At 33.8% G+C, this 9394-nt stretch overlaps 2 pseudogenes; one reads left to right on the forward strand and one right to left on the reverse strand.

Moving 5' to 3' along the window:
• Positions 1–320: 320 nt before the first annotated feature.
• Positions 321–5043, reverse strand: LOC128165495 (uncharacterized; annotated as a pseudogene).
• A 1545-nt stretch (positions 5044–6588) lies between these two features.
• Positions 6589–7935, forward strand: LOC128165503 (actin, cytoplasmic 1-like; annotated as a pseudogene).
• The last annotated feature ends 1459 nt before the right edge of the window (positions 7936–9394 follow it).

Raw genomic sequence — 9394 nt, forward strand, 5'->3', positions numbered from 1 at the left:
CAGTCCAAATACTGTTCCACTTTTGGTTTGGCAGGTTAACTGCATAGAAGTTGATTAAAATTAACTACCAAAACTTTAGAAATACAGAATAAATTTGCATTCAGACAGATATAGATGTCGATATGATATTTTCTTTATATAGAAAACTTCCTCTGCTTATGCACTTATTAGGCCATAGAAGTTTGCCTAAACTGTAAAAGCTGACATAAATAAAAATGCAAATAAGTTGTAACTGTCAGTTTAAAAAAAAGACAGTTCAGTCAGAATTTTGAATACAGGCACATAGTATCAGGGAGGAATTGCCTTCCTCCCCCTAACTTTCTGTTGCAGGGTTGTCTCCAAAACCCAGGAGGTGGGGAATCCCCCCACCTATAATGCCTCAATTACATGACTATTTTCCCATTTCAAACACAATGTAGCTATAAGCAAGACCCCCAGACCCCCTTCTACTTTTTCATTTCCTCCTTCTACTTCAATTTTTAGAGACAACCTTGTGTTGTATCAAAGATTTCTTTAATTTACAATAAAAAAGTGAATTATCAAGGAGTTAGTCTACTTTTTTTTAGATCAATTGAAAAATTGAGGAAGTAAAAATTAGAAAATGAACAAAGACATTTAAGTTATAGGTGTACTACGCTACCCTTGAAAAATACAAGATCTTATTGAAAGCCATGAATCATATATACATGTATTTGAAAGAAAAATAAAGCAGTAAATAGTAAATAACCATTAATTTAATAAGGAAAAAACCAACAAAAATATGCACATTGCATAAAAACAGTTTTTCTAGTCTAGATAAGGACAAACAAAACCAACAACAACAAAAAATTAAAATATATTGCTCTTTGTTACAACAAATAAGATAAAAAAGCATGCAAAATAATGTTTCATACATTTCAACAGTGCAGTAGTGTTAAACTTAAAAATCAAAATGGGTCATGTTAATTTCGAGGCTTAAAGAGATCATTTAAAAAAATTAAATAAATCTGCAATTTTTTTTATATCAGCATGTTTGTGTACTGTATGAATAATATGGTTGATCATTAATTGAATATGCATCTTGCATGTAATATAAAAAGGTATATTTTACATTAGTAGAAATGTAAATAAATAAAAATGAAATAGGAAATGTTACCTGCCATATAAAAAATAAAAGAACAACAGATGTAATGTGTGATAAGGAACAACAAAAATGAACACTTAATTATGAGTTATGAAACATAAAAATAATTGCCGTACAAATAAGGAAAAAAAAAGAAATTTAAAACAATATCACATGAATAATACCAAAATGGACAGTTCTTGTAATATTATGAAAACAAATAAAGCAATTTGAGTTACAGATTCTATATTAATAGTTTGATGTCCAACAGTTTTGCTGTCCTGCGTAAATGATAAATTGAGTGAATTTGACAACAAATATGAAGTTGTTGGATAGATAAGGAACAACAAAGTTATGTCATAATTTAACATGAACAATACTAAAATCCAGTTTAAGCAATAGTATGCAAAACAAAGTTCTGTTGTCCCGTTCGAATAACATCTTGAACAAATTTTAGAGCATGTATGAAGATGTTGAACAAATATGGACAACAAAGTAAAGTTAAAAGTAACATGATTAATATCAAAATGCAAAAGTTCTAGCTAAACTGTGCAAAACAAAATGAGCATTTTGATTCACGTGTTTGGAATGAAAAGTTTGATGTCTAACACAGTTTTGTTGTCTTGCGAGAAAGAGATTATCATTTTGAACGAATTTGACAGCAAATATTCTTCAAGTACCTCACTGTCATCTGAATCTAGATTGTTTGTCGTTGCTAATGTTAACAAGACTGAAGAAAAAATAGTGAGTTTGTATTTTTCATATCCAGACGACAAACACAAGGTTCCGCTGATGGACCTGTGCAGTGACTCTTTGGTCATTTTTAGTTTGCAAGACTGGCATCTGACAAACTTTTGATTACTGAAATCAACTTTTGATTTACAATTGTCGCACAGGTAACTAAATGTAAGTCCTGCTTGGGTGATTTTGCCTTCCTTTGTGATTACATCAGAGTCTATCGCTGGCGCACAGTTGATGATGTCAGGAATCTGTGAAATGGTCGTCTGTTTTGTAGAGGTAATTGATTTTGCATTTTGGAAGAGTCTTGTGGATAAGTGAAGGATCTTGTAGCTTTTGTCAACTTCCAGTTTGGATACCAAATCTTCCCAAATGGTGAGCTTCATTGCAGCGGTAGAATCAGCAACTGTAATTTCTTGGCGTTTTATGGGCGATTCCCTCACTACTTGTACCGTTTGTTGAGACACTGACAAGACTCTGACCTCTACAGCAACCTAAGGAAACAAACGCAGATGACATAACATTCTAAAGAAAAAAATCTTTTAACATTCTGAGAATGACACAAGTCTAGTATTTTAACTTGGTATAAAAAGTTTGTCTACCTAATATTTTGACTTGTACACAGTGTGTGTGTGTGTTTCGAGGGTTGTCAATTTCAACTCTTATTTTCCTAAACAGGCACTATTTATTTATTTATAGTATGTAACAATTCGTTTTGTTTGGTTTAGACGCAGTTAATAATCCGTTCTATTACCCTCAGCGTTAGCAACACACTTGGCAACAGGTAACACAATGAATTGTTACATGCGCGTAAATATTGCGCGTACGATTTGCAGTAGAATTCACATCCTTTGTATATAAAACCGGTAAAAGTTTCTCTAAAATGAAGACATTCAGTATAATAAAATAAATAGTGCCTGTTTGGGAGGATAACAGTTGAAATTGACTCCCCTCGAAAACCAGTGTCAAACTCCGCTTCGCGTCGGTTGACAACGGTTTTCTCGGGGTGTCAATTTCAACTGTTACCCTCCCAAACGGGCCCTATTTATATACTATTACCCTTCGCCAAGTGTGTTGCTGGGGGTAACGGAACAGATTATCAACTACATTTAAATTAATTAAATATCAGAATTTAACATTGAAGTATAATTGAAGTATAATAATATATAACATATTATCAAACAAATTCTATTGCATATAATGATTTTTGCTCTACACTAAAAAACTTTTAAGATTTTAATATGGATTTGATATATGTCGTTTAATAGAGATCATAATGTTTTGGCAATTAAAAAATAAACCAGTGTGCACATTTTGTTACTATTATTTCTAAAAATATGTTTTGTTTACAATTAAGGCAGAACATGAATAAATGCAAACATTTAGGGGACAAATCCATACAATTCCAATTCGCATGATACATTTGGTTTGTTTTTGTTTCTTTGTATTTGGGCATTTGCCATAATGAAATTATTTTTAACTATTCTAAATATTTTTGATTTTAATAATTTTGCTGGTGTACATGTAAATAGGCAAAAATTATTTTGTATGAAATATTATTTGATACTGTAGTAGATAAAAAAAAATGGACCATGCAGTTTTAAACATTACAAATTTAAGGTAACATAATTATATGATTTTCAAACATGCTTCTTTCAACTATAATTATGCATGGATGTAGAAGGGGGTAGGGGGTCCAAACCTGTACTACAATGGGTGTTTCACACCACTCTTGAGAAGTAAATTATGAAGAGGCTATTGTTCTTTAAGCAATTTTAAGCAATAATTTATCTAAATCTGTTATAAATATCACATATTCTACACATGTATGAGTTTTTCCACTTAAAATAATTAATTAACTCAAACATGAATCTAAGGTGTACTTGCTTTGCATGCCTGTTAAATAAATTTCATGAATATTCTAAAAAAATATCCTTAAGAAATATATTCATCACCTGCATCTATAGTTAAGGTAGGTCGTGGGTAATTTGATTTAGGTCTATAGTGTAAATACTAAAGTAGTAATTCATACCAAGTCTTAGTTTTCATATAAGAATCGTAAGTTGGAAATGCAGATTGGAAGCATATATACATCATGACAAATTTTCAGGGTATGTTTTTTCGTGAGATTTTTTATGGGGTAAACCTGCTACCCACCTTTAGAATACGCATAATTATAACAGCGAAGTTTTATAATTGTCGAGATATCTTTCTGCTGGAATGATTACATAAATCACTTGTGTTCAAGTAGACGGTTGAAGATAACCAATGATAAAAGATTGTTTTTTAAATATTCAAACTTTGTATAATTCCAATAATGGACAACAAACCAATTATCAAATATGAATACTAATTAAAATGCATACCCTCATATAACTTTAATTTTGTGTTCTAGTCATGAATCTCATAATGGCAGCTCTGACATCGCAATTTTTATATAATTAATTTTCTCCAAATTTAACAAAAATGCATTTATTTTCTTAAAACTGCTTAAGAGATACATAATTCAAATAGGTGCCGAAACATTTTGAAATTGGTGCCTAGACAGCTTGGGTCCTAAACATCTTGGGTCCTAAACGTCTTTGTTGGGGCCTAAAAGTCTATAATTCAACCCTCGGAACCCCCCCCCCCCCCTTTCCCCCTGAAAATAAAACTGAATCCGCGCGTGATAACTATTATAAATACAAGCACTTTTTAAATTTTTTATAAAATACTAGCTAATATGGGGGCAATTATCTTCGTTTTATCCGATAAATACCTTGTTGTGTTCCGGGGTGGCTTGGACTTCTGCAATGGTTTTGACTTTTTTACCAGTCTTGTCATCGTTGCCTGGAGATTTTTTGTAGTTAAAGTCCAGAGTTCTACACACTTCTATCTTGGTTTTGTAGTTTAACAAAACTTCAGATTTTGAAGAGTCAATCCTGCTCGGTACTAGTTGTACATCCGACAATTTAAGGGGGGTTTATGCTCGACTAGCATCCGCAAGTACTGAGTGTTTTGAAACATCGAAACAGGCGATTCTGTTAAACTCATTTCTTTTGGTTTGAACGACTGCATTGAAGTACCGAGAATTCGTCCTACTCGTGCGAATGGGAGAAACGTTTTGGACGAAACCCGATACAGTTGTTTTATCCTCTTCTAGCTTCAACTTTTTCGATGCTGACATCTTGAGTTCGTTCGCTGAATTGTGGCGGGAAAAAAAAGACGCTATCTACCCGCCTATACATATATGTTAAGTCGGACTTAAAAATGTCGGATTATATCATGTTATTTTACACCTTTATTAATTAATCCAACCATTGCGCTAAAGAAGTAGAAATTAATAGTTCGATTTTGTAACAATGTAAATTTGTGTAGTAGTAAAATGCCTTGATCAAATTTTACGAGATCTATAGTTTTGCTCAGAAGTCTTGCCTACCCATTTTAACGTATGCCGAACCCGAAGCTATTAAACTGATTGAAACACGCCTTTCCTTTATTATAATTTTCGCAATAACTCAGATTTGAATCAGAATTAGCACTTAATCTTTGCAATTTATATTTTCCTTCCCATAAGGATAATTTATGCTAAACTACGTTGAATTGAACTAATTAGTTCTTGAGAAGAAGATTTTTAAAAATGCACCCCCTTTTTCTACAGTTTCAAGGTTTTCTCCGCTTTGAATACAGATCGGACTTTTATTTCTGCAATTTATATTTGCCATCCGATAAGGATGCTTTGTGCCAAATTTGGTTGAAATTGGATAAGCAGTTTTAGAGAAGAAGTTCAAAATGTAAAAAGTTTACAGACGGACAGACGGACGGACAGACGGACGACGGACAAAATGTGATCAGAATAGCTCACTTGAGTTTTCAGCTCAGGTGAGCTAAAAAGCAACTCCCTATCTTGAAAACTGTTGGAGGAGTCATCCCTAATATAGGGGTACCATAAATGCAATATTTTGCCATAAAATGACTAAGTTTAACTGCTGGTTTTTTATTTCTTAGATTATAAGAAATCAAAGTCCTAGCAATATGCACACCTCTGATATTTGCAATTGATCAACAAAATTGTTAAGATACTTTATGTTTACCTCTTATGAGTAATTCTATTTAAGAAATTTCTAAAGAAAAGCCGACTGTGTTTCACATACTATGACATCCCAGACCAACACCTCCACGTAATTATATTCGCATCATACAAATTGTTTTCAAATGCACTGTTTATCTCATTATTTAAAAACTTAAATTTTCTCTTGTGTTGGTAAAAATGTGGAAAAAAGTTAGATAAAAAGGGTTTTTGCTAACTCTGGGATTGAGGTGTTGGGGTATAATATTTCCAATAGGGCGATAAAGTTTAAGGCGGAACAAGTCTATTGGATGGAGCTAGCCTAGTTGACAATGTCACAATTGTGTCAGATATTAATAGTTCCTGCTGCGCTTGACCCCATAGAACATATATATTTGTTACGTAATTATAAGCGAATAATTTTGGAATAGGAAATATAAGTTAGTCCCTTTTCATTTAAAGCTAATGTGTCATTTCTTTAAATATATACTACGAATTTATATTGCGAAATTTATGGTAATTAGATAATTAGATAAACAAAATAGCAATCTTTGCTTTTGTTTACTTGTAATCGACAATTACACATTTTGAATTTTCCTCTCTCTCATATTTGATTTTCGAAAACTTATGCATAGCTCCCCGTCAATTTCATTATTTTACTTATTTGGATTGAACTGTACAATGTTTGAAATTTCAGGAATGTTATGTTGGAGACGAAACCCGGAGCAAGAGAAAAATTCTCAAACTGAAACACCCAATTGAACAAGGTTTCGTCATCAACTGGGATGACATGGAGAAAATCTGGCATCACACTTTCTACCACGAACTCTGTGTGGCTCCAGAGGAGCATCCCATTCTCCTGACCGAAGCCCCACAGAACCCCAAGGCCAACAAAGCAAAGATGACACAAATCATGTTTGAACAATTTAATATCCCTGCGTTGTACGTCGCCAACGAGGCCGTACTGTCTCTTTACGCTACCGGTCGTACAACCGGTGTTGTCCTCGGTTCCGGAGATGCTGGTACCTACATAGTCCCTGTCTACGGGGGTTACGATATTCCCCACGCCACCATGAGGTTGGATCTCGCTGGACGTGATCTTACCGACTACCTCATGAAAATCCTCACAGAACGTGGATATTATTTTGCCACGGCAACCGAGAGGGAAATCGTCAGGGACGTCAAGGAGAAACTGTGCTACGTTGCCCTGGACTTTGAACAAGAGATGGCAAATGCTGCTTCATCCTCATCTCTAGAGAAGAGCTATGAACTTCCCGATGGTCAGGTAATAACTATTGGCAATGAACGATTTAGGTGCATAGAGGCCATGTTCCAGCCATCCTTCCTTGGAAAGGAAATTTATGGTATCCATGAAACCACATTCAACAATATCATGAGATGTGATGTTGAAATTCGTAAAAATATGTTCGCTAACACCGTATTAACTGGTGGCTCAACCATATACCCCGGTATTGCGACGGTATGCAGAAAGAAATCACAGCATTAGCTCCATGAAATGAAAATCAAGATCATTTCCCCACCTGAGAGAAAATACTCCGTCTGGATCGGAGGTTCCATTCTTGCTTCTCTTTCCGGCTTCGAACAAATATGGATCAGCAAAATAGAGTACGACGAATATGGCCCATCTGTTGTTCACAGGAAATGTTTCTAAAAAAAATCAATAAGTAGAAACCTTTTACCTTGTTGAAATCGTTCAATGGATTGTCGTATCGTATATCGTATAACCATCATTTTGATTGTATAGAGAATACATATCTATCTCCATATCACATTCTGTATCAATCTGAGGCACCAAACCAGCCAGGGGACCAATAGAGGGCATATATATGTAGATTTCTGATAAAAAAAATAAAACTGTGTTAAATAACAGGGTTTTTATTAGAAATGTATATTTATAACATACTGATCACGTCACTTAAAACAAAAGGCCTTTTGGCAACATAGCTTACCTAATTAACAGTTTTTGTATCGGTTTTATTATTTTTTTAAATAGAAAAAAATACGTAAAAAGATCATAGAAACTTATTTTCTGGACATCATTTTCTAAGATCTTAGATACATCAGCTGTACAATCCATTGTCTCAACGTCGTAAAGATATCGAATTGGAAAATGAATGATAAAAAGTGAAAAATTGCTTACTGTGACCTTATATATATATATATATATATATATATATATATATATATATATATATATATATATATATATATATATATAATGAAGTTGCAATATATACCATCTAACAAAGTTTGATGATCATAGGCTTTATAATATTAAAGTTACATCAAAGTTATAGATTTGACTGTAAATAATTATAAAAAGTGAAACAAATTCACTATGACCAGGAATTAAGAATATGGATTCATCAAATTGCTTAGGAGCATAGCATTATTATTATACCCGCACTTTCTAAAGAAAGTTCGGGTATATTATTGTTACCCTGTTCCGTCCGTCCGTCCGTCCGTCCGTCTGTCACGTTTTACATTCTCAAACTGCTCGTACATCTTATAAACCAGCAAACTGAACTCTTGGAGTTAGATTTGGTTCCAGAATTTTTTTTATTACAAGGATCATTGGGCAACAAAAAATGACGTTTTTTTTGCAAAAAAAGTATGGTTCCCAGAACTCCTCTTACAACTTTTGGAGTAGCTACATCATCTCTTGGGATATAATTGGGGCTGTCCTATAGATGTGCAATAAGGTTTTAAAAATTTAGATTTCATCCAGGGAGTCAAATAGTAGCAAATAATTGACGTTTATCACTCCAAAAAAAACCCATAGATCCCAGAACTCCTCTTATGATTTAATGGATAGACACATCATATCTTGTGATATGATAGGGACTGTTTTATAGATGGGTAGTAAGGTTTTAAAAAATTAAATTTCATCCAGGAAGTCAAATAGTAGCAGAAAATTGACGTTTACCACTCCAAAAAAAAAATAGATCCTAGAACTCCTCTTATGATTAAATGGATAGACACATCATATCTTGGGATATGATAGGGACTGTTCTATAGTGCATTACTGTTATGAAAAATTAAATTTAACCCTGAGGCCCATTACCTACATACTGTTGCCCTTTACCTTAAAGGATCAAGAATATATATAGTTAAGGGGTGGGGATCTCAACCGTTTTTGAGATATTTGTGAACTTCCTGTTCGAGGGGGTCACGACCACCCCCCCCCCGGGTCTATGACCTACATACCGTTTGATGCTCCTCGACACAAGGAACAAGAATATATATGGTTTAAGGGTGGGGATCTCAACTGTTTTGAAGATAGTAAGGGACTTGCTGTTCGAGGGGGATCAGGACCACCCACAGGGCCCATAACCTACATAACATTTGATGCCCCTTGATATAAAGAACAAGAATATATATGGTTTAGAGGTCATGATTATAACAGTTTCTGAGATATATGGTAATTTCCAATTCCTGGGAGGTGGGGATGACCCCAGGGGTCAGATCTAATAAAACTTATATAT

The sequence above is a fragment of the Crassostrea angulata genome, chromosome 10, assembly GCF_025612915.1.
Source record: "Crassostrea angulata isolate pt1a10 chromosome 10, ASM2561291v2, whole genome shotgun sequence".
NCBI classification, from domain to species: domain Eukaryota; kingdom Metazoa; phylum Mollusca; class Bivalvia; order Ostreida; family Ostreidae; genus Magallana; species Magallana angulata.